The sequence below is a fragment of the Callithrix jacchus genome, chromosome 20 (assembly GCF_049354715.1).
Source record: "Callithrix jacchus isolate 240 chromosome 20, calJac240_pri, whole genome shotgun sequence".
In the NCBI taxonomy this organism is placed as follows: Eukaryota; Metazoa; Chordata; class Mammalia; order Primates; family Cebidae; genus Callithrix; species Callithrix jacchus.
The window spans coordinates 36,492,597-36,518,410 of NC_133521.1; the positions used below are offsets into that span (position 1 = coordinate 36,492,597).

General features: G+C 44.7%; 1 protein-coding gene across 2 annotated transcripts in view; it reads left to right on the top strand.

Moving 5' to 3' along the window:
* WWOX (WW domain containing oxidoreductase) overlaps window positions 1–25,814 on the top strand; it is a 1,143,691-nt gene that overhangs the window by 891,562 nt on the left and 226,315 nt on the right. The window lies entirely within an intron of this gene.

The following is a 25,814-nucleotide window of genomic DNA, read 5'->3' on the forward strand; positions in this document are numbered from 1 at the left end:
AAGGTCCATGCTGAGGTGATCTCAGATGGAGATGAGGAACTTGTAAACTAGAACAAAGGTGACTCTTGTTATGTTTTAGCAAAGCTCCTGGCAGCATCTTGCCGCTGCCCTAGAGATTTGTGGAACTTTGATCTTGAGAAAGATGATTTAGGGTGTCTGGCAAAAGAAATTTCTAAGCAGCAAAACATTCAAGAGGTGACCTAGGTGCTATTAAAGGTGTTCAGTTTTATAAAAGAAGCAGAGGATAAAAGTTTGGAAAATTTGCAGTTTGTTTATGTGATAGAAAAGAAAAACCCATTTTCTGGGGGGAAATTCAAGCCAGCTGCAGAAATTTGCATAAGTAGCAAGGAGCCTAATGTTAGTCCCTAAGACCATGGGGAAAATGTGTCGAGGCCATGTCGGAGAACTTCATGACAGCCTCTCCCATGAGGCCTGGATGCCAAGGAGAAAAAAAATGCTTCTGTGGGCCCGGCTCTGGGTCCCTGGGCTGTGTGCAGCCTAGGGACTTGGTGTCCTGTGTCCCAGCTACTAAAGCCATGGCTGAAAGGGGCCAACATATAGCTCAGGCTGTGGCTTCAGAGAGTGGAAGCTCCAAGCCTTGGCAGCTTCCATGTAGTGTTGAGCATGTGGGTGCACAGAAGTCAAGAATTGGGGTTTGGGAACCTCTGCCTAGTTTTCACAAGATGTATGGAAACACCTGAATGCCTGGGCAGAAGTTTGCTGTAGGGGTGGGGCCGTCATGGAGAGCCTCTGCTAGGGCAGTGCAGGAGGGAAATGTGGGGTCGGAGCCCCCACAGAGAGTCCTTACTGGGACACTGCCTCGTAGAGCTATGATTAGAGGACCACTGTCCTCCAGAATCCAGAATAGTAAATCCACCAACAGCTTGCAACATGTGCCTAGAAAAGCCACAGACACCCAACACCAGCCCGTGAAAGCAGCTGGGAGTATGGCTGTACCCTCCAAAGCCACAGGAGTGGAACTGCCCAAGACCATGGGAACCCACCTCATGTGTCAGTGTGACCTGGATATAGGACCTGGAATCAAAGGAGATAATTTTGGAGCTTCAAAATTTGACTACCCTGCTGGATTTCAGGCTTACATGGGCCCTGTAACCCTTTTGTTCTGGCAAATTTTTTCTATTTGAAATGGCTGTGTTTACCCAGTACCTGTGTTCACATTGTATCTAAGGAGTAACTAGCTTACTTTTGATTTTACAGGCTCATAGGTAGGAAGGACTTGCCTTGTCTCAGATGAGACTTTGGACTGCAGACTTTTGGGTTAATGTTGAAATGAGTTAAGACTTTAGGGGACTGTCGAGAAGGCATGACTGGTTTTGAAATGTGAGGACATGAGATTTGGGGGGGAACAGAATGATATGGTTTGGCTGTGTTCCCACCCAAATCACAACTTGAATTGTATCTTCCAGATTTCCTGCATGTTGTGAGAGGGACCCAGGGGGAGGTAACTTAATCATGGGGGCAGGTCTTTCTTGTACCATGCTCGTGATAGTGAATAAATCTCATGAGATCTGATGGGTTTATCGGGGGTTTCCGGTTTTGCTTCTTCCTCAGTTTTCTCTTGCTGCCACCTTGTAAGAAGTGCCTTTCACCTCCCACCATAATTCTGAGGCATCCTCAGCCATGTGGAACTGTAAGTCCAATTAAACCTCTTTTTCCCCAGTCTTGAATATGTCTTGATCAGCAGCCTTAAAACAGACTAATACACTTGTCTAGGTTACAGAGAAAGGAAATCAACATGGATTGTTGTCAACTTCAAAACCATTGGCCAGTATGCAATTCACCAGAGTATGGATTTGAATTGATGTGTTCAAGTGCCATCGGTAAATGCCTTGCTAATTGTGTGACTTTGGGCAAGTGAACTAAGCTCTTTGAACCTCATACGTATCCATCAGTAATGTGATGATGATAATAACAATTCCACAGAGATAGTATTGATGATTGAATGAGATGTTTAAATGCCTAGTAAAATTTGGCTGCGCACAGTGGCTCACGCCTGTAATCCTAGCACTTTGGGAGGCTGAGATACGTGGCTCACCTGAGGTTAGGGGTTTGAGACCAAGCTGGTCAACACGGCAAAACCCCGTATCTATTAAAAATACAAAAAATTAGCTGGGCTTGGTGGTGGACACCTGTAATCCCAGTTACTTGGGAGGCTGAGGCAGGAGAATCACTTGAACCTAGGAAGCAGAGGTTGCAGGGAGCTGAGATCACACCATTGCACTCCAGCCTTGGCAACAAGAGTAAAATGCCATCTCAAAAAAAAAAAAAATACCTGGATTATGTAGATACAAAATCTAAAGCTTTCCACTGGAAGATTCTGGCACTGTTAGCATCTCTAGGATAAACTCTGATATTCAGCCTGGTTTTGTTGTGTCACTTTCTGTGTTGGTTTTGTCCTTCCTGCATTGTGACTTGATCCCATTTAAGCAGTTCTCTCTGCAAACACAGTTTCTTCTCTGTCTCTTCACTCGCTGATGTTATAATATCTAGAGGCTTATTGATTATTTGTTTGACTCTATTGTGGGCACAGGAGCAGTTCTTAGATTAACACTATTAGATTTCCCCAAACAGTATTGCCGTGGTTTATACAATTGGACGAAACGGATGATCTAATTTGGACTCAATTTGCTCTAAAGTAGAGCTGGAGGGAGGAGGTGCTGTGATTTGGTTCTGCGCCTGAGAACAAGTATGGAAAAAATGTATCTCCAGGTGGAATCTGTGTGCCTCATCGGTTTTGGATACACTGTGTGAGCAGCTCTGAGGATTCAAAGCTTTTTTGCGTGGCTTCTTTTCCATGAGCTAAAGAGCGTAGCTTTACCTATCCAACTTAGATATGAAACCCAATGATGTAATTTATTTTTCCATGTGAAATATCTCAGGAAAAAAAAATTAGGTTGAGTTTTCTAGAGGCACTGGTTTAAGAGGCTATGGGGTAACAGGAGATAACAGATATGCCCAGAAACAAATGGTTTCCTGATTGCTGTTTCAGATGGAACCAAATGGAAAACATTGCTTTTCTTTTCCGGGACCCCGCCTATCATGGCATGTAAACATATCTGCAATCATATTGTCTATAGAAATTTTGGTTCTACTTTTGACCTTAACATAATAACACCATCCCACAATATTACCCTCTTTATCGTATATCATTTTTAAGATGGCTGTAAATTCTTAGTGGCTATTACTGTAGTTTTTTTTTTAAACTATTCTCCTAATATTGGAAATTTAGATTGCTTCTCAATTTTCCTTATTATAAGTAAGGCTAAAAAGTAACACATGAGTGTTTTGCATCAATAACTATACTATGTAGTAATAATATTGACCTATTTCTTAAGATTACATTTTCAGAAGTAGAATCACTGAGTCAAAGGGGGCACCCTGTTTAAAGAAGCTTACATGTATTGCACAGTTCTTTTCATGGCCTGCCGATACCAGTACAGGTGGCAGTCTGGATTCAAATCACATGCACGAACCGTTCTACTTTGGCGTAATTACTTACCTCGGGTTCCACATGTGTGAAATAACAATGCCCACCTCGTAGAGCTGCAGTGGAGATGGAATGAGTTCATAGATAACAAAGCATGCGAATTGTGTCCGGACATAGTAAGGGGTCCGTCCGTAAATACTAACAGTGATTTCTTATTATTAACATTGCTTATTGTCTCCACTGGAAGAAGAGTCAAAAGGGTATGCAGATTATTCAAAGGCTTCCTTGGGTCCATTGTTGTTCTTTCTTTTCTCTTCTTTTAGAACTCTCCCATAGGCACTCACCTGTCCCTGGGATATCTGTTATATGTTTCAGCCTGTTTTCCCAAGTTTACCTGCCTCTCTGAGAATCCCATCAACACTGAGAGATATCTGGAAGGAAAGAGGAAACCCCATAATTCAAATGATGTTGCAAGTGGATGAATCTAGCCCTGAACAATTGGGAGGCAGCTACTCCTGCCCCCTGAAGCTTTTTTTTTTTTTTTTCGAGACTCACTCTGTCACCCAGGCTGGCGTGCAGTGGCATGAGCACAGCTAACTGCAGCCTCCTGTACTGAACTTTCCACCCACCTCTGCCTTCTGAGTAGCTGGGACCACAAGCTCGCTCCACCATGCCTGGCTACTTTTTGTGTGTATTTGTTGAGATGGAGGTTTCGCCATGTTGCCCAGGCTTGTTTCAAACTCCTGAGCTCAAGTGATCCACGCACCTTGGCCTCCTAGAGAGCTGCGATTACAGCTGTGAGCCACTGTGCCCAATACCCCCTCCCTAGACTTTTAAGGAAACAGCCAAGACTGGTGTCACTCAGATTTAACTTGTGAGAGCCTAGCGGGCATTAGTTGTCCACTGGATGAAAGACTACCATGAAACGTCAGGAGCTGACTTAGGAGGACTCAGGAGCTGGCGGCTGCAGAGTTCCGAATATGAGGGCTTTGTCAGAGCAGGAGAGGCAGGGTGGGAGAGGATGGGAGTGACTCCACATAAGTCAGCTCTGCTGCAGCCTGCTGGGCCATATCAGTAGCTGCAGGAGGAGGAGGGAACAGGGAGATGGGGAGCCTTTCTTCCCTTCCTCAACCCCAGTTCTGTGTTTTCACTTCCCATTTAGCACATACCCCACTATATTAAAAATAGGTATACGTGTGTATGTGTTTAATCTTCCATTCCTTGAGGCACAGCGCATGGTCTGCATAGCACAGTGCGTGGAGAGGATGCATATATGCAAATGAATGAGTGAATGAATGAATGGGTGATTTCCGGACTATCCAGAAACTCTACCCCATAGTCCTAACTGTAAGAACCCAACAGGGAGCTATCACCACCAACCTGAGGCAGGAAGAATGTGCTGGGAGCCCTGGCCATTCTGCGTAGGTGGAGATCGATTGTCATTGCTAATTGCTAGAGACCAGGTCCTGGTGGTAGCCAAACTGTTCCCTAGGGAGTTCTCACCAACCTTGCAAAATGGGACGGCAGTCTTCACTGTGGATACAATTATGCTTCATTATTAACCATCACAAACAAGGAGATGTTATAAGTTTGTTTCACATGTAAACTTCGACCTCAGAGCAATGGGGCAGGCGTTTCCCAAGGAGCCCGTTGAGAGGTTCATGATGGTGACAAAAAGCACAAGGCCCAGCTAACAAGGAGGCTGATATCGGGAGAGGCAGCCTGTGTCTTTTCTTTCTTCCTCCTCTTCTTTTTAAAACCATGCTCCTTGGTTTTAGGAATCATCATGGTAAAGATTGAAGCGATTGGAGATGGCACAGATTGTTTCATTTTATTGTGTTCAATTGGATTGGATCCGAGCCATTTGCCAAGTGCAGTATTACCATAAGAAGGGACTTGGAATGTTTGTCACATAGTACTCATTCATGGAGAAGGCAGTTTCTTAAAATTAAAAAAAAGAAGACGGCCGGGTGCGGTGGCTCAAGCCTGTAATCCCAGCACTTTGGGAGGCCGAGGCGGGTGGATCACGAGGTCAACAGATCGAGACCATCCTGGTCAACATGGTGAAACCCTGTCTCTACTAAAAATTACAAAAAATTAGCTGGGCATGGTGGCGCGTGCCTGTAATCCCAGCTACTCAGGAGGCTGAGGCAGGAGAATTGCCTGAACCCAGGGGGCGGAGGTTGCAGTGAGCCAAGATCGCGCCATTGCACTCCAGCTTGGGTAACAAGAGTGAAACTCCATCTCAAAAAAAAAAGAAGACAACTTGAAATAGCACAGCTTTTCTCCACTTTCAAATGTATAACAGTAGAACTTTATATTTCCAGATAGACTGCCTGGAACCTGATGAGTGGCCTGGCTGCCAGGCCCTGGTGGCCATTGCCTCATCATTTCCTTCAGTAGAAACCTGGCATATAACTGTGGGAGGGAGCAGCCCAGTGGAGCACTCAGGGGACTCCCATGCGGCTGTTTCTGTGTCTGGTCTTATGACTCTGGGCATTGAATTCAATCACAAACCCTAGCCTGCTCCTTTGCTACCTCCGAGGACTAACTCAAGAAAGTAACGATTGGATCACCACGCTGCTCTCTTTAATTGTTTTTTTTTTTTTTTTTTTTTTTTTTTTGAGAAAGGGTCTCACTCTGTCACCCAGACTGGAGTGCAGTGGTGTGATCTGCTCACTGCAACTTCCACCTCCCCGGTTCAAGGGTTTCTCCTGCTTCAGCCTCCTGAGTAGCTGGGATTATAGTCCCACGCCACCAAGCCCAGATAATTTTTATATTTTTAGTAGAGACGGGATTTCACTGTTTTGGGCAAGCTGGTCTCGAACTGCTGACCTCAAGTGATCTACCCACCTCGGCCTCCCAAAGTGTTGGGATGACAGGGATGAGCCACCGCGCCTGGCAGCTCTCCTTCCAGCAGAACAGATCCTCTCTTCTTCACTGTATATTTGTTTATTCCATGCAAGGCACTGTTTATGAAGAAGGGTATTTCCTGCAGCTTTAATAAAGAAAAGAAAAGAAAAAAAAATAGCATGTTGAAACAATGTGCTAGTCCAAAAAGCCAGTCACAAAGGAACCATATATTATATGATTTCACTTACATGAAATGGCCAAAAGAGTCAAATCTGTAGAGACCGGAAGTAGAGTGGTTGCCAGGGGCTGGGGAGGGGGCGTGGATGCAGCTTCGTGGGATTAACAGATAAGGAGAGCAGGATTCCTTCTGGGGCAATAAACATGCTGTAAATTGATGGTTGACATTGTTGCATAACTCTGTGATTGTGCTAAAACTACTGTACACTTTAAATGGGTGAATTGTATGGTATGTGAATAATATGTCAACAAAGCCGTTAAAAAAAATTGTATGAAAACTCTGATGTGGGCCGGGCGCAGTGGCTCATGCCTGTAATCCCAGCACTTTGTGAGGCCAAGGCGTTAGATCACCTGAGGTTGGGAGTTCGAGACCAGCCTGACCAATATGGAGAAACCCCATCTCTACTAAAAATACAACATTAGCTGGGTGTGGTGGCATACACCTGTAATCCCAGCTACTTGGGAGGCTGAGGCAGGAGAATCACTTCAACCTGGGAGGCAGAGGTTGCAGTGAGCTGAGTTCGCACCATTGCACTCAAGCCTGGGCAACAAGAGCAAAACTCCATCTCAAAAAAGAGAAGAAGAAGATGAAAAGTAAACTGTGATGTGATTGAATCAGTCTGATCCTTCGATAACCACAGCACTGTGCTGGCTCTCAGTCAGGCTTGGATTTATCCCTGCTCTTCTGCCTTTCCCCACTACAGTGTAAATGCCTTGTGGACTGTCTTTAGTTCACTGAATAATTTTTGAATAACATCAGTCACAATAACCTCATGCCCAGCATTGTACTTATTGTTGAGAGCACAGCAATGACTAAGGTGCGACTCTTGCTCTTGAGAGATCACAGTTTATTTGGGGAAACTGGTACTACCTAATAAAACCAGGAGGCTCCACCTTGGTGTCTGAGCTAGGCTTTGAAGATGCATAGAACCTCACCAGGTATGGAAGTGGAAGAGTGAGACATTCAAGGTAGAAGGAACAGCATGAGGAAAGTCAGAGAGCTAAAAATATATAATGTAATGCCAGAATCATGGGAAATTTGCTGAGAATTCATTTGAGACCACAATTTAGAAAGACAGGATGAGCCGTGGATAGAACTTGCACAGAGCAGTGCGCACCCATCTTCTTCCATATTAGTCATGACTCTTGGTGGCGACTAAACCCAGCTTATTGGCAAAAGGAAGTATATTGGTTCATGTACTAGGAAGTCTTGAAGTGATGGCTTCAGGCATGGCTGGATCCAGGGGCTCAAAAATATAATCAGATGATTTGTGTCCTTCCATCTTTTCCTATGGTGGTCTCTGTCTTGCTTACTTGTGCATCAGGTTTTCTCTACTTGGTGGGAGAAACAGCTGCCAGATAGACCAGATTCCCGTTCTCATGAAAGCTTCATAACAGCAGGAGACCTCCTCACTCTGTTTCCAAGAATATATATATATATGTGTGTGTGTGTGTGTGTATGTGTATAGATGTGTGTGTATGTGTATAGATGTTGTGTATATGTGTGTATGTGTGTGTGTATACGCAGGTAAGATTCTAGTCCAGTGTGACCCACATGCTTTATTCCTGAGTAATCACTGTGGTCAGAGATAGGCTATTTACGGGCAGGCGAGGTGACTCACACCTATAATCCCAAGCTTTTGGAAGGCTGAGGCAGGTGAATCACTTGAGGTCAGGAGTTCGAGACCAGCCTGTCCAACATAGTGAAACCCTCTCTCTACTAAAAATACAAAAATTACATGTCAGGTACCTGTAATCCCAGCTACTCAGGAGGCTGAGGCAGGAGAATCTCTTGAACCCAGGAGGTGGAGGTTACAGTGAGCCAAGATGGTGCCACTGCACTCCAGCCTGGGTGAGAGAGCAAGACTCCATGTCAAAAAAAAGAGAGATAGGCTGTTTAACATCTAGCCAAGGGCCTGTGACTACAGCCACAGAAAGAGAATGGAACGTTCTAATTGCCACCCCCCATGGATCAAATGGAGCAAAGTGTGCTTCCCAGAAGAGCATAGGAAAAGGGAAGGGTGCTGGGTGGACCAGAACTATTGTTACAGTATCCCCTATATTCTTTAGGATTTTTTTTTCAAATTCAGGCTTTCATTCAGCCATGTCCGTGGTGACCAGCTCCTCCTTCCGCATGCCCCAGCCTTTTTTTTTTTTTTCGTTTTTTTATACTGTTGGGTTCTAAACTTTAGCTGAAGATTTCACACACACATCTGTTAAGTGCCATTTAAATAGAACACAAACAAGAGAGAGCTAGTTCATCTGTCTTCCTAGGACCTCAGTTTTCTCATCAGCAGAATCGGGATATTAGTGTGGACATTGCAGCCTCCTTATGAGGATCTATCGGGAGCATCAGGCACATGCTAGGGGAGCACTGAAGCTCTTCCTAGGCGGAGGTAGGAGTTTGTCCGCCTGCTGTTTACTCAGAAATTTCTTACTCCACCTGTCACATTAGCAGACCCTGATCTGCTGGAAGGTCTTCCAGTACAACCAACAGCCCCAGACCTCTCAGGAAAGAGCAGGTTGTCCTCTGTTGGAGAAAGAAGCTTGGGGCAGGTGGTAGAGCAGCTTCATTTCCAGAGGAAACCGGGCTCCCCGGCCATCAGCTGCCATGCTCGGAGGGGCATTCAGACAAAGAGCCAAATTTAAATTCATGTAATGTTGCTGTTTGTAACATTGAATACTTAAGACATCTGCTCAAAGTCTCACATTATAAATGAATGGAAAGGATCCAGGAGTGCTTTATTAGATGGGCGCCGTTAAGTGAGTGCCATGTATTTCAAAGCAGGATCTTAATCAGACATTATTTATATCTATAATATTTTACAAATTAAAAGCAGTAGAAATAGTCACCGGAAGGATGTCAGCGAACCGGGGTGAAAAAAAAAACAAAGAACCTGCAGCCTCAAAGAGAGGCTCACTGACCATCTCTGTGGGAGGAAGGGTGAAGAGTAGCAAATTTACCGTCATCAGCAGGTGTCTAAATGTTCCGTTTAAATTAAATGGCACATGTCATAAAGTACATGCTGCTGCACGTCCCAGCCTCTGCTTCTGTTTCAACTCCAGAGCCTATTTTTCTTTCCCTTACAGCTCAGCTGCCTTCTCCTCCCTGACCTCGGGTCACCCAAGACTCCTACTTTATTATTTCCTTTTACTTTTAGTTCATTATTCTCTGTGATTCAGTGGAAACATAAAAAATGGTTTTTAATTTTAATTAATGGCAAACTTAGACCCATTTAATAAATCTGTCCTCCGAACTTAACACATCTCTCTGCCTGTAAGGGCTGCCTGTCGTTATATTAGCGCCGGAGCCTTCCGACCGAATGGCCCAGTAATTGACAAAAACTGCAGGTAAAGCAAGAGACCCGTAATTGATTCATAAGATCCCTTCCTCGGATCGCATTGAAGAGTTAATTATTTTTCCTGCAGTTGGAACTCAGCTGTTGTTTCCACTGGGATTAAACAGCTGTCAGCATTGTTAATGACATCAAATTCATGCGTTAAAATCCTCTCGTTCCCTTCTCGTGTAAAGTGGGGTTGCGGAAATCTCTGCCGCTTCCCCCTTTATGAAGGAGTGAAATCCTAGGAAAGATAACGGCCCTTATTACAAAACCACAGACCAGAGCTTGTGTTGATGGAATCTCGTAATGAGTAATTAAGCCGCTTTGCAGAAGTCCTGGGCTGTCATGTTGGCGTTTGGGTACTTACGTTCCCTGGTGGAGGCAGCCGGGTAGACTGGGAAAGTGATAAAAGGAAGAAAAATAGAACTGTTCTAGAACCATCTCCACTTTTAACAGCACAATACAGAATGGGGCTACTCAGTAATTAGTCAACCAAGTATGAATTCTCTGTGTTCTTAAAGTATCTGCCGATTTCTTCAAACGTGCTAACAATATGTCTTCTGAGTAGAAGCCTCCCTTTATTTTTTTTTTTTTGGTGGGGGGTGCCACACATTTTTCTTTCTGTATCAGTCTCTCAAACTGTAGGAGAACCAACTTCAGGGTTTTATTTTGTTTGCTTTGCTTTGTCTGGGTTTTCAAAGTGCTCTTTTAACAAATGAGAGTTTAAAGCTGGAGCTCAATTTGAGTAATTTGTTCCCAGGGAAAAAGTAAGTGAAAAGTATTTCTGGGTATTTTCAGTAACACAAGTTTCTCTGCTGATATGGAGGCGGGGCTCAGGGAGCACCAGGGCTCTTGAGCCGAGAGCCCCCACTTCCCTTGGACAAGAGAATTGGGAAATTTCTGTCTCCAACTAGGGAAAAATATGCGCATGCAGAATTTTTTTTTCTTCAGCTTTCTTTTCCCTAGCACAAAACTCATGCAACATTTATGTTGAATGTTTAAAATTCTGTTCTAAATGGTTTCACGTTTCTGAAAAAATCTTGCATTCGAAAAGTGTAAAGGACTCTCCCCATTTCTGTCCTTGTAAATGCAGTGTGATTTCACAAATCAGACAGTATCAGGCAAATTCAATCTTGTTAATACTTTTGGAAGGAAAAGAAGGCAAGCGTACTCTTTAGAGAATGGATTCCTTCGGATTTGTGTTAGTGAAGAACTGTCTCTAATGACCTCACAGCACAGAAGCAAAGCAGTTAAATGAATAACCACCTTCCAGCACAGATAATAAAATAGGAGAGTTTTATGTCACATCAATAAACATCTTAATTGAATAGCACGTGGGTTCTTCCCTAATACCTGCCTCGCTATACACTAGCCTTGGAAAGAGTCTTGGGGAATTGTTCAGCCACAATGAAATGGGGTTCTGTTTTCCAGAACCTAGCCTAGTGACGAGGTGATGAATCCACCTGTGTTAAGATGATCAACTCAAATAAACCACGTCTTATTTCCTTAGATATTGTGCAATGTGCAGGGAATTGTTTCAGTTTTGTTTTTGATGTAGCACAAACCTAAATATTACTGACTCATAGAAAACATCACCTGATGTGATTGTCCAGCCTGAAGAGGAGGACAGATTATTCTGTGGCTGGCTAACGCTATTTACAGAGTTGCTGCTTTGCCAAACCCCAAGACCCACATTTGGTCTCTGGGTTGGGTCCGCCAGCTCTCCACCCTTCAGAATGGGATGTTTAGGGTGTAACCTTCCGAGACCCACAACCTAGGTTAGGAAGCAGAGGCAATTTATTACCGCAGTTTCCTGTCCACTGAAGGCCCAGGGAGGCCTCGAGATGCACAGCTGCAAGTCACATTCCCCCAGTGCAGCCTTGGAATTTAATGAGGCCTCTCCGGACACAAAGAGAGATGGACATTTCTAGACTTGTGCGATGGGCTCCTCAGCCCCTTCTCTCCTGGTGAGACCGTCATTGAATGTGAAAAGTCCTCTACTTTTGGCATGTCTGGGCCCCTCCTTTTGCCTTGTCACTCACTCTACCATTCAACTCTGGACCAGAATTAATTCTGGTCACTCCTTAAAAAGTCAACATTTCCATGGTTTATTTGGTTATTACTCAGTAAGCATCTATAAGAAGAGCCTCATCTGGTTCAGGGATTCTCAGATGGGACCACTTTTGCCCCCAGGTGATATATGACCATTCTAGAGACAGTTTTGGTTGTCATAACTTAGGACAAGGGTATTGGTGTGCTCCTGATTTCTGGGGGTAAAGGCCGGGGATACCAGTTAACATCCTCCATCAACAGGGCAGCCTCTTGCAACAAAGAATTATCTGGTCCTAGAGGAAAGTAACACTGGAGGTAAGAAACCTTGGCCTAGAGGGTTTCCCAGCCTTTTATTTCATTATGGCCCCCCACCCCCAGGAGCCTTTAGAGACTCAACTTTCCTAATTGTCTTTGCATGAAATCTGAATACCACAGATGCCCAATGCCTGTTCATATACCTATCTAAGCCCTGTGAATGAAAGTGTTTCTTCCTTGACCCTCATCCCTCAAAACTGATGTTGACACCCCTGGATGTGTTGTCACCTCGTTGGGAATATACAGCCCAGAGAAGGGCTTTGTCCATAAGCAGTGCAGAGCTGCTGAGGCCTTCGAGCAGGGGAAGGTAATGATGGAATTCAACTGTTCAGATAATTCTAGCAGGCCTGCAAGGGTGGGAGGAAACAGGCAAGACCCCTGGCTTCTAGAACTGTAAGGACTCTTGCCATTAGGACCAGACCTCTTCCAGGTTTATCAGCAGCCACGTCACGGCCTCTTCTGCCCTTTCCCCTGCCACCCTCCATCCCTGGAGGTCCTCCTGCCTTTTAGTTGCCGGTGCTTGGAAACCTTTGCAGTCTTTTTATGGAGATGCCATGTTCTTTCTTTCTGTTTTTATTTTTTGTTTTTGTTGTGTGTGAGATGTAGTTTCACTCTTGTTGTCCAGGCTTGAGTGCAATGGTGCGAACTCGGCTCACCTCCACCTCCGCCTCTTGGGTTCAAGTGATTCTCCTGCGTCAGCTTCCTGAATAGGTGGGATTACAGGCATGCACCACCACGCCCAGTTAATTTTGTGTTTTTAGTAGAGACGTGGTTTCTCCATGTTGGTCAGGCTAGTCTCAAACTCCCAACCTCAGGTGATCCTCCCGCCTCGGTCTCTCAAAGTGTTGGGATTACAGGTGTGAGCCACTGCACCCTGCCGTCATGTCCTTTCAATGGTGCATTTGGCCAGCGCCCTGCTTTGGGCTCTAGCAACATTAAGGCAGTGTTATTCCATCCAAATGTCAATTTCCAGATCTGGGTCGTCTTTGTCTATCCTTGTATCTCCTGCACAGTTTCTGGCACAGAGTAGGCACTGGATTATTTTGTGGATGAAAGAATGAACAGCTGAATGAATGAATGAAAGCTTTTTCCTTGCAAAGCTCCCTGCACCGTTTAATCTCACCAGCATCTTATGAAATACTCCTACTTCTTTCTGATCTTTATTTCTTACGTAGTTTTGAAATGAGAACCGATGAAGCTGCTTTTGCTCATGGTACCTCAGGTCCTCACTCCCTCCCAGCACTCAGGGCTGTGTGGTCAGAGTCTCAGATTTGGAGCATGTGATGTGCGTGGGCCTGAGACTAACAGCCACATGGCACGCAATGGTGGCAGCCTGGAAGGCTGACTGAGCAAGTAATTTCTGCATCAGCAAGAACGCGAGGGGCGATGCAGTTGAAGGAACACGTGCTTTGCCATCATAGCTTGATCTAGGTCTCATCCCGGGATCTTGTAGTTGCAAACAGCATGGCCTTGCGTCTCTAAGCCTGAACATCCACACCCGCGATGATAAGACGATCTCTTGGATGAATGTGATGCTGAAATAAAATAATCCAAAGAGAAGATGCCTCAGGCATAACAGGAGCTCAAAAGACACTCCTTCTGTCTTCTCCACTCCAGGTCTTTTTACTGCAACTACCATTTAAAATACTTTCTCTATGAGGCAAATCTTAGTGCTGACAGCGTCAGTGTTTTTAATGCCTGGCTCAGCTGTGAAAATGGGGGGCAGAGGTTTGATGATAGCATCCAAAATAGGCGTGCCACAGTCTACCTCCCGTGCGCTTGTCTTTTTCTCAGGGCCGTCAAAAAGAAGTAACTTAGATTTGATACCTCTTTTTTGTTGGTTTCATGTTTGTGAATCTAGCTTGTAAGCTCATCAGAGAGGTTTCCCCTGGTTTGGGACAATCAGGTTTCATCTGAGGCTCATGCACACATCAACACAGGAACCTGTTTGTTGCCTCCAGGCAATTTCATACGAGCTATAATATCTTCCTCGTTACCCCCATGTGTGGTATTTCTGGTACCCTGTATATCATTGAATCAAGTGTTTGTTTTGAACCACTCATTTTGGCAAGACTTACTCAGACAGGACAACTGTGAGAGCTCTTTAGAGGCCCCCAGTGATGTTTGTCAGAGAGGTTGGGGGCTCTTGAATTTAAATGGCCTTCCACAGGGAAGCAGAAATCCTTGCAGAATCCTCCAGAGGCCTGAGATCCTCCAGATACTATCCATTTGCTGATTCATTATGACCACAGAAGTTTCTGGGGTGACTCTTCTGTCCTGGCCCCGCAGGTGAAGCACACATCAGAAACCGTAAGGAGATGAGCTCAGTGAGCCTGTCCTTTATTTTTCTGCTGGAATCCTACCACAGATGTCCTTTTTTGGGGGGATCGCTTCATTCCTCTTTCTTTGAGGGGCTATAACATTGTTATTGCTACAGAAGTGAGAGGGGCAAGGGAATAGAAGAAGGACAACAGTAAAAGCTGAGCCTCGAAGGAAGTGCTCAAAGGAAGGGAGACTGTGACAGAGGGCTCGCACCATCAGCAAGGGCAGGAGGTGCGGGGGTACCTGCAAATCTGTGACTCTCCTGAAGGACCCCCTTCCCAGGTCCCCAAACATCCATCCCCATCCCACCCTCATACCAAGCTCCCATCTGGGAAGGGCTTTTTCTAGGAAGCAGCAGACACACAGAAAAGCAAGGAAACTTCAGGTACGCTTTTTGTTTTCCCCTATTTAAAAAAAAATAAGGCAAACTTCACCTAAGAGTAACCATTTCAAAGCAGACAGTTCAATAGCAGTGCTTTCACAATGGTGTGCCACTACCACATCTATGTGGGTCCAAAATATTTGCATCTTCCCACAGTAAAATTCTAGACCAATTAAGCAGTTACCCTCACTTCCTCTTCCCCACCAATCTACCTTCTGTCTCCATAGGTTTGCCTATTTTGGATATTTTATTTAAAGGGATTATACAGCAGTGTCACGTGTTCACAGTTCATCCACGTTGTGGCTTATATCAGCACTTCACTCCTTTTTATCACTGAAGCATATTCCAATGTATATAGATACCACTTGACGCATGGATCCTTTGATGGACATTCGGGTTGTTTCCACCTTTTTGCTCTTGTGAATTAGTACTGCTGTGTATCATTGCATATGAGTATTTGTTTAGGTTCCTTCTTAAATTATTTTGGGTGTATTCCTAGGAGTGAAAGTGTCAGATCATGCAGTAATTCCTTTTAAGTTTCTGGGGGAATATCAAACTGTCTTCCACTGTGGCTGCACCATTTTGCATTCCCACCAGCAATGTGCAAGCATTCTAATTTCTCACACCCTCACCAACTGTATCCGTCTATTGTTGCATTGCCATAAAGAAATGCCTGAGACTGAGCAATTTATCAAGAAAAGGTTTAATTGGCTCATGATTCTGCAGGCTTTACAGGAAGGATAGCAGCTTCTGCTGCTGGGGAGGCCTCAGGAAACTTACAATCATGGCAGAAGATGAAAGGGAAGTAGGCATGTCTTACATGACCAGAACAGGAGCAAGAGAAAGAGGACTAGGGAGGGGCTACACACGTTTAAACAACCAGATCTCATGAGACTTCTTTCCCTGGGACAGCACCAGGGGGATGCTGCTAAACCATTGACGAAAGATTCATCCTCACGGCCCATTCACCTCCCACCAGGCCCCACCTCCAACACCGGGGATTACAATTCAACATGAGATTTGCGCAGGGGCACAGATCCAAGCCCTGTCACGAATGCTTGTATTTTCTCAGGTACATTTTTATGTCCTACCCCCCTTTTCTCCCCCTGCACCTTGAAGCAGGCACAATCGTATTACGCTCTGAGGACCTGCATCTACCTTCGTCGGCATCTGGTCTCCTTTGTGGCCAGGTCCCCTCAGTCCTACCTGCTCAGAATTTCAGTCTCTTTTTTCCTTTTCTGTAAAGACACAGGAAGTATATCTTTTCCTCTCGAATACCACTTGGGGCTTATCTTGTTTTATGCTACACGCATGTGGGTTCCCCTATTACAAAAGAATTCATGTTATTAGAGAACATTTAAACACATAGAGCAGAAAACATACAGAAGTAAAACAAGCCATCCCCATTCCCACCACCCAGAGATAACCCCTGCGTTTAGTTCATCTCCCTGGCATCTTAATAGCTTTTTCTTCTATCACAGTAGCTATGCATTGGTTTGGCTCCAAATAAAAACTGCTTCTATTCCTAGCAATAGCAGCAGTGACAAGAAGACAGAAGTTTACATCTGTCTCAGAATACAGAGGTGAGGAGCTCCCTCATCGGGGCGCTGGGATATGGTGGCCACTACATGCTTTTGCTCAGGACTGAATTGAGCCAGGTCAAAGGCCCTCACTCCCTGGAATCAACTAGAGATGGCTGAGGTTTCTGTGAGGGTTTTACAAAGGGTCTACTCAGCCCTGCAGAGAGGAGAGTCAGATGGGAGTTTCTACCCATCAGGTTGAAGGGATCTTGCTGCTCAGATGTCTCCAAGACAATGATCAGTAACCATCTCTCGGAGTCTGCATAGCGGTCCATGCCTGAGGCAGGAGATGCTGAAGATAAAGATCCCCAGTGGTCCAAGATTTTCTTTCTCAGCTCGGGAAGTAGCACTCAGCGTCCCAACAGGAAAACTGCACTGCATTTATCCAGAGTGTATGATTGACAAGTGGGCATAGTGTTATGGAATAAATCAACGCGTGGCCACCTTGTCTCCCGACTCCCATCTGAAATCCATTCTGAACGTAGCTTTCCTTCATGTTTACAAGCATCTACTCTTTAAATCTTTGCTGTGAAGTCGGCTGTATGAGCTCCCTTGGACAGATGGAAACACTAAGGTAGTTTGCCAAAGATGGCTCGTTGCCTTCAGGATTTCCATGTTCTTTATTTCGAGTAAACTCTTTCACTGCTAATTTTATGCCAACCATGTCCTTGGAATGGTTTTAGTTCTCTTGGCTGTAACCAAGTCTACACAATACCACTTGAATTGGCAACGTCACAGTCAGACCTCAATTTTCACAATTAATGGTGCTGCCGTTAATTAAATTGACTGCCTGGCAATCCAGCCTCAATTGAAACACTAATAGTTTATTTATTTATTTGGTCTTTGACAGAGTGTTTTCTTTTACCATCTCTCAGGATGCTCTATGGGTATCCTGACGGTAAGAATGATAATACCATGACTGATTATTCCGTAGTTACAGGAACCACACGTGGCATTTCAAATCAGGATCCGAGCTTTGACCATGACCCAGAAGAGCTCCGTTCTCCCAAGGAGACTTTAGCTACTAAATTTCTTGATTTTTGAATAAGCATTTTGCAGGGCTTTTCAAAATCCGGAAGGGAAGAGCAGATAGGATTATCGTGAAAGTCCTCCCTTGGAAGAGATTATGGGTCTGCAATCCTGTAGGACTGGACTCATTGGGTACATGTCAAGGTCATGGTATCTCCGTTTTTCTTGCCTTCTGAAATGTTGAGATGGAGTGATATAAAGTTCCAGGGTTGGCCCCACACTTTGGTTCTTGGTTTATGTAGAAATCTGCGCTAAGAACTCTGTGCTGCATCATCACGGGGCATTTTTGTATATCATGCAGTCATACTTTCCAGACCCCTGGGAGCCTCATTCAAGTTCTTCCTATGGTGTGCTGTGTCTTGGTGTTGAACCAGGGTCCCATATAGGAGGACCTTTGCACTGCCAAACTTTCCTAAACTCTGCATGTGGTCTCCAGGATGTCCTGGCTGTGTTAGGATCAAAAATGGCTTCACCCACATCTCCTAACTCTGCCCTCTTACTAGGATTTCTCTATGCTCACTGATGTCCGAGCCATCGAATGATCTTGATAGAAATATCCAAAAATGCCAGGAGAAGAAGAAAAAAACTGCCAACAGATTTCTTTAGAGCAGAGTAGGAGGGCAGGGACAATGTGTGCAGCTGTCCCTGCAGTACCTACCTTATCTAGGATGATGTTTATATGAAGTGTCTTTTTTTTTTGAGATGGAGTCTTTGTCTGTCATCCAGGTGGGACTACAGTCACATGATCTGGGCTCACTGAAACCTCTGCCTCCCGGGTTCAAGCGATTCTCCTGCCTCAGCCTCCTGAGTAGCTGGGACTACAGGCACACACCACCATGCCCAGCTAATTTTTGTATTTTTAGTAGAGATGGGGTGGCCAGGCTGGTCTTGAACTCCTGACCTCGAGTGAGCCGCCTGCCTCAGCCTCCCAAAGTGCTGGGATTACAGGCATGAGCCACTGTGCCCAGCCTGGAGCATCTTAATTTCAGTCCTCAACAGCCCTGCAAGGTAGATACAACGAGCCCAGTTTCCAAGGATGAGGAGCAGAGCAAAGGAATGAGGTCATTTCCCTGAGTTACACTGAAGACGGTCTGATTTCAGAGTCCTTTCTCTGTCTACTATGGTAGGTAGACATCTTGCTTTCAAAAAGCAAGATGGCTCCTTCCAGCATCCTGAGCTTTGGATGCTGCAACTCTCTGTCCTGCTGCAGAGACTCTCCCAGAACATGAGGGCTTCAGTGTTTTGACTGGCAGGATCTCAGTTTCAACATCTGTCTCTGCGGGCTCTGGGCCTATGCTGGGCTAAACGTGTTCTCGGTAGGATTTGGCCCATCTGAGCCTCGCTGGGGATGGGCTAAACTCTGTGGGATTTGTATTCCTTCTCCTTCATTGCTCAGAGGAAAAGAAGAAGAAAAAGAAAGAAACGACCCCAAAGAGCATCTTTCATGCACCCGCCTACGAAATAGGAACAGGCATCTGCATTCCATCCAACTGGTATGTTTGCAAAATACAGACAGGCAAGTTTGAATCACTTTGACTTTGAAAGCGTGATTTTGAGCAATTATCTGGGGAAAAAAATACCTCCTCTTCACTAAATAAGTCTGTCAAAAAGAGTCATAGTACAGCATGCCATTGCGAGAATACACGTGTGCGCTGGTAAGCTGGCCCCAACCAATTAAGTAGCGAAATGTCGGCTGCATTCAGCCCCTTCTTGGTCTGCAGACAGACTTGTGTTAAGTTCATTTTCATAGTGGTGTGTATGTATCTTTCGACTTTAACTGACAGATTCCCACAGTGAATAGAGTAGGGAGTTATCAATTACATGGTTAGCTAGGCGCTGCCGTTGTATGCTCTGTGGCTTCTTGACAGGAGCAGGCAGAGAAGGAGGGAAGGACTAATATTTCTGGTGCAGGAGGACTGTTAATATTTTAGACCAGGCTCCTCAAATAAGCATGCTTATTTTGTTAGGAGAAAATGTACATTTGAATCGCGCAAAGCCTCAAGAAGTTTGCTTTAATAAATAGTGATTACCAAAATGTTCTTATAAAATACATTTTATTTATCAAATGGATACCCTTCTGAGCCCCTCTTTATCCTTCCTGTGATGGCTAAACTAATTTCATCAAATTTTGATTTCTGCATGGTGATGTTGTGAACAGTGCCTGAAATGATAAAATTACCCTGAGCAGATTGCTTATAAAACCATTTGCAGTGGGAGAAGCAGTAACTGGGGCCGTGGTTTCCTTTGGCTACAGTGTAATATCATCCTTTGTTTTCCTTTGTGAAGTATTTATTGTGGGTCTCCTGTAGTCTGAGTTTGTTGTAAAAGTGGACTTGTCTCTTGCTTTTGTGGACTGACACTGAGGCTGGCATCCTGAAATATATCTCCCACCAAGCCCTCAAACGTCATCATTAGGAATTTCTTCATAGAATCAAAGAATCAGAAAGAGCTGAAAGATAGACCATGGCTGCTCAAATTGTTTACCCTTGAATGAATGGGAAAATCTAAGCTAAAGAAAGGAAGTGTCTGGCCAAGAAGCTGCTGGGAGAGATCAGGAACCAGCACCTCCTCTTTTCTGGTCTCAAGCTCCTTCTGTGGTGTTCTTTCTTAAGTTGAGCATTGAATTCTCCTCTGTTAGGTTGGATAATTTCCTTGGAAGGATGACACGTGATATATTTATCAATAAAAGTGAACAGGTATTATGTGTGCCTTTTCTAATAGGAAACACTGTGATCCTAGGAGATGAGAGGAAGGGGAGGAAAAATGGGGTACATTAATATCTCAGAATGAGTCATGGAGCTAAATATTCAGCCTGTCTCCCTTTCCTCCTGGCCACAACACTAGATTAAATTTTCTAGACTCTCCTGCTGTTAGATTTGGTCATGTGACTTCTAGCCAATGAAATTGGCTCCAGGATAAAACTAGCCTGGATCCCTGAATGACTGTATGGAGTAGATCTCCCTCTGGTCATTTCAGGACTGAGAGATAAACTTCTATTGTGTTAAACCCCTGTGACTTTGAGCAGGTGGAGTTATCTTAACTAATACAGAAAGATAGGACTGGTGAAGCAGGCTCATCTTTTTTGAGAGCTATTCTTGTCTGTTATTTTCTATGAGTCCAGTATAACCACATGGCATATACACTTCTGCATGTTTGCTGACACTGCTATATGGCAGACCTTGGGATTCTTAGGAGCTTTATCAGATAACTGGAAGTCCACCGCCTCCAAGAAAGCACTCTCTAGGTCAAGAATCAGCATATTTTTTCTACAAAGGGCTGGATAATTAATATTTTATATTTTGCTGGCCATATAGTCTCTATTGCAATTACTAAACTTTGCTATTGTACTGAAAAAGCAGGTATAGACATGGATGGTTGTGGCCATGTGCCAATAAAACTTTATTTACAAAAATAGGCAGCAGGTGAGAATTAGACCCGTGGGATGACCCACATTAGCAGAGAATCCTGTCATCAACTGTGTTTGGTGAGATACTGACATACTTCTACTCAAGTAAGTCAATGTTTTAATCTCAACTGGTTGATTGAACAACATACAAACTGACCCTTAGGAACCTTCTACCAAAAATATCCTGTGAATCTTCATGCTTTTGTAATAGCATTTAGTTAGAAGTGCTCAGACTTTCTTCGCCCTGTTTTCATGATTTCCTCTGTGGTGTCTGTGGGTCGATACCAGCAGCTCAGGTAAGGAACGTGAGCAGGGGATGTAACAGAAGAGAAAAAGATGAGGTAGAAGGGTGCATGGAGCGTGGAGGGGAAGAACAGATTCTTTTTTTAGTTAATTGGCTCATCAAGTTTCCAGTATTGAAGTCTGGTTTCATTTGCCATGTTAAGAGGATATGGACAGATATTTGGGCAAAATAAATAAAATAAAAGAATGCTGGACCCTTGCCAAGCTCCAAGTGTTGCTGAGTCCCTGGCTCCCTCCACCCCCTGCTATTAGGAGCCAAGCTCTGGCCGCCGATTTTTTGGACTTTGTAGCTGTTTCTGAACAGATCAGTTTCCATCTGAATTGCAGATGGCTTTTGCCCCAGCTGCAGAGGCTGCCATGACATCGGCATACAATTCCTTCCAGGACTTAACTCTGGAGAGATCTCCATTTCCTGTTGATCGTGAGGGTTTTACAGGCACAAACGCTCTGTTCTGTCACTCTGTCACAGGGCATTATGTCAGAATAGAGGAAGCAGTTCAGCCTGTAAATCTGTGTCACCGGCACGCAGGGTGCTGTGTCGTGTAGTCTTGTATGTGGCTTGTCAACACCACGGGGCTAATAGCAGTGTCAGGATTCCCGTGCCACGAATCACTTCACATCTCTGGCTAGTACACATCTTTCCCTGTCACTAGTGGAAGTCGCTGGCACTGCATTCAGAATAGGGGCCAGGCACGGTGGCTCATGCCTGTCATCCCAGAACTTTGGGAGGCCAAGGCGGGTGGATTCCCTGAGGTCAGGAGTTTGAAACCAGCCTGACCAACATGGTGTAAAATGCTGTCTCTACTAAAAATACAAAAATTAGCCGGGTATAGTGGCACGCACCTGTAGTCCCAGCTACTCAGGAGGCTGTGACAGGAGAATTGCTTGAACCTAAGAGGCAGAGGTTGCAGCGAGCTGAGATCTCACCCCTGCACTCCAGCCTGAGCAAGAGAGGAAGACTCCATCTCAAAAAGAAGAAAAGAATAGGCATGGCCAGTTTACCCGGATCCTCACATTGCAATGCTGACCACTCCAGAAGGATTGCAGAAGTTGTAGCTCGTGCCTGCGTTTCCAACTGGCTGCCTTCTGCAGTTCCATCATCAGCCAGGATCCCTCTAATACAAACACCTTGACTGGCTGAGAAATGCAGATGCTGTGTCAAAAGGTCGTGGCTCAGAGCCAAAAATGCACTGTCCTGACCTCCAGTTTTCCTTGACGAGGGGCGTCCCGGGGTCAGAATTTTATGCAACGCAAGCTTGTCCAAGGTGGCATGGGAACATGTGGGAATGTCAAGATGAACAGGGGCTCCGGGAGACATTTATGGAGTCAGGAGCACACATACATCCCTGGTTCTGTCAGCATTTCCCTAGGCAAGATGAGTCAAACATTTATATTTTTACATAGGCAACGCACTTGCAATTTTCCGCCGGGGATGATAGAATAACTTATTGAAAAGAGTTAATCAATTTTACAAAGAAGCCATAGGTAGAGGTGCTTCTACACCTATAGTTCTGAAAGTCACCTAGAGGATAGCAGTCTGACTCAGAGCTTTGTGAAGGCATATTCCTAATATCCTCCCTGTGCTCCACGAAGAACAATTGGTTTGGACATGAACTGGTTTCTGTTTTTAGACTCCAGGCCCACAGTATTCTAAGTAGGTTGGAACTGTGCTGATTATACCACTCTTTGGAATTTAGTGGATTTTCTCATTAGGATTTCATGTAAGTGACCTGTGCAGAGAATGAGGATAAATAAGAACAAGCATAATGAACCGATAGGCTGCTTGACCTCATTCCTGAATCCTAGGTCAATGGCAGACATCACTCATTCATCAGCACTCTGTTTTCCTCCCAAAAAGGGATCGGACTCTTGAATTCTCCTTACGATAGTGTTCTGGGGGGCTGTGACCCATTGACCAGGGTTGATGCATGTGTTGAAATGTATTTGCCATTCCTTGATAGCTCCTGAAGAGATCTGAAAGTACTGTTAATTTGATGTTGTTATTTTTCAAAGATTAATTCCACAGAAATGTACTGGGCACGTCTTTGATGACAGGCGGTGCGCTTAACTTGGGGGCTTCAGGATGCGCAAGAGACTCCTTTTGACTCCAGGAACTTAGTAAAGCAAACTGTTTGAAGGTCATGCTCCAGAAAGTTCTACCAGGAGCAGAGTCAGGAGGCACCCATTCACTTACCCCACACGGAGCAGAGAGGGAGCAGAAGAGGTCCTTTTTTAAAGGACACACCGCCATGCTTATTTAAGCACAGCTTCTAAAGAGAACCTACTTGCCACTTTGATAGCCGCATAAGACTCCAAGATTTCTCATCTGCAATTTTCTGAAGCACACGGGAGGTCTTTGAGACTTAATATCCCCCCACATCACAAACTAAAAGATGAGTAAATTTATAGGTAGGCTGTGCTTATTAATTTTGTCCTGGCTTTATTGATTGTTTTAGGTTCCATGATCTTCAGCCTGTGGGTGGTTTTGTTTTCACAATGATATTTTTGTACCTTGTATCAGGGGTAGGTTGGAATGTGTTTGAAAATTTAAAAATATTTTCCCAGCCAAGGCAGGATTTTTCAAGTTTGTTCACGGCTGGAGCTCCTGCCACGTAGTGCGTCCTTTTTTCTTTTTTCTAGCAACTCTCAAGAGGATGAGACAAATGGACTGTGAAACTGGAGGGAGGGTTTCTCATTTTTTAATCCATTGTTTTAGTGAGAGTTTAAAGCTTTCTTATAAAATATGTGGGTTGAGAAAAATTGGAAAAGACCTCCTCAAGGACTTTTCTGTATGCTCCCTCATGTTTCAAGTGGCTTTTTCGCATGATGGTGCATATGTCTTTGTTTCTGTATGGGGCGCTCCATGTTCAGAGGCAAAGTGAAGTGAATTCATTTCACGCTAATGAGAGAGTTGCGATATGTCGGCCCACACTCTGTGTGTCCTTTTCTTCTTGGGCGGATGAACTTGTCAACTTTTAAAAAATGTGCCCTCCAAAAATTTCCAACAGGACTTTCCCCACCTTGCTGTTTCACCAGTCAATCGGCCCTGTGGATTCTGCTGCTTAGAACATGGTTCCAGTGAAACCATAGATCTCATCAGGTCCCTTCTGTATTCATGATAGTCCCGGTAGGAAAGAGGTAACAAACCTAAGTTGAGTGATTTCAAGACATTTTAATAATAAAGGGGCTACTTTATAAAGGAGGGGTCAAAGTGTAGGGAAACATAAGAGCAAATTTCTGGTCTGGCACGGTGACCCACGCCTCTAATCCCAGTAGTTTGGGAGGCCAAGGCAGGTGGATTACCTGAGGGTAGGAGTTTTAGACCAGCCTGGTCAACAAGATGAAACTCCATCTCTACTAAAAAATACAAAAAATTAGCTGGTTGTAGTGACAGGTGCCTGCAATCCCAGCTGCTTGGGAGGCTGAACCAGGAGAATTGCTTGAACTCAGGAGGCAGAGGTGGAAGCGAGCCGAGATCACGATATTGCACTCCAGCCTGGGCAACAAGAACAAAACTCTGTCTCAAAAAACTATCAATATCTATATCTATATAGATGTAGAGAAAGAGATAGCAAATTTCCCAGAGGTTGTAATAGAGGTGGCTGTCAGCATCCTTGGCCAAGGAGAGGGAGCAGGTACTGAAGACAGGTGAAGGTCATGGGATGGAGAGGGCTCCCTGGAAGGAGCCATAACCTTTGATTGAGGAAGTCAGCCTACCAGTCGTAATACTCACTCTCCCCAGGAGAGGTCCCAGGGAAATAAACATCCTTCACTCTCCCCAGCAGAGGTCCCAGGGGAATAAACATCGCAACCTTCAACTCTTTGCCGTGGTTCAAGCCCTAGAAGTCAGACGGCAAAAGGAACTTACTGATGTGTTCATATTGGTCAACTTTTTCCGGCGTGAAGCCCAGTACAGAAGGATGTAAAGTACCTCTGGGTAGGGAAATGGAAGATTCCTGCATACCTGTCAGGAAAGTTTCTTCCTAGAGAGAAAGACCAGTGGCTGGAGTCCACGCCCTACTCCCAGTTTATCCTTTCTTAGCTATGGCTCGTGGGCATCCCTGGGGCTGGCATGTTGCTGTGAGTACCCATCTATCACTGCCCACGGCTGGAGAAACCCGCTCCAGTGGGCAGTCAGGGAAAGTAGATACACCTGCTTCTTTTCAGCTTTGTTGGAAGGTTTCATTTTGCTTCAGGAGCTAGGTAAGAGGATTCCTGAGTTCCTGTAAACCCTGCGTTCTCTGTTAAAACAAGCAGGAAGTGATCGTCCTGAGTTCGATGATTCACAGTGTAGATCATTTAACCTGTAGAGCTTTGGAAGTCACAGTGATCCCACTTTTGGGTCCTTAATTATTAAAATTGCCAGCATATTTAGAGTTCTGAAGATACTGAACCCTTGCCCTGTCTCCCCAGAGTGAGTGACTAATTCGGAGTGGTGTTCCATCTTGAATGGCACCATCCGCTAACCATCTTTCATCTTCGGGTGGTTCTAAGAATTCTAATTAAATTAGAAGGTCTTCTTTTTAGTTTGATTAGTTGAATATCG